An 823-nucleotide genomic window follows, 5' to 3' on the forward strand; every position below is an offset into this window, starting at 1 on the left:
GTACCAGGGGTTCTGGTACCAGTGATGTTGATCCTAGTGGTTCTGGTAGCAGTTCTGTAGCAGACATGGTTCTATAAGAACCCCCTCCCTCTGAACAGGTTCTGTTGATCAGAACCTCAGCAGCAGGTGACTTGTTGCGTTAATTATTATTTTTGTTAATAAATATAAAAATCAATTATTAATTTATTACAATTAATTTATGTAGTTTTACTGTTGTGGTGAAGAAGGAGCTGAGCTGTTCACTGGTCAGTTTATGTTCCCTCAACTATGGTCCTGAAGTCTGGGCAGAGACTGAACCAGATCCTGGATCCAGGAGGTCTTGAGTTTCCTCTGCAGGGGAGCTGGACTCTCCCTCAGAGACAGGGTGAGAAGTTTAGTTATCAGGAGAGACTCAGAGGAGAACCTCTGCTCCTCCACATCCAGAGGAGCCAGTTGAGGTGGTTCAAGCATCTGGTAAGGATGCTCCCTGGGCTGGGCACCTTGTTATGTGCTTTGTGAATGTCCAACTGGGAGGAGACCCCGGGGAAGACCCAGGACACTCTGGAGAGACTACGTCTCTCAGTTGGCCTGGGAATACCTGGAAGAGGTGGCTGTGGAGAGAGATGTCTGAACCACCCTGCTCAAGATGCTGCCCCGAGACCTGAGTCCAGAACAAGCAGAAGATGATGGATGGATCAGATTAGATATACAGTAGGTCTATAACTGGCTAGAATTCCTGAATCAAGAAACATAACCTCGATTCAGGAATCCTGGCCAACTATAGATCTATATCTAATCTAACTTTCATCAAAAAATTCTAGAGAAAATAGTTGCAGGTCAGTTG

Source organism: Nematolebias whitei, chromosome 1, assembly GCF_014905685.2.
Source record: "Nematolebias whitei isolate Nwh7 chromosome 1, NemWhi1, whole genome shotgun sequence".
NCBI lineage: Eukaryota > Metazoa > Chordata > Actinopteri > Cyprinodontiformes > Rivulidae > Nematolebias > Nematolebias whitei.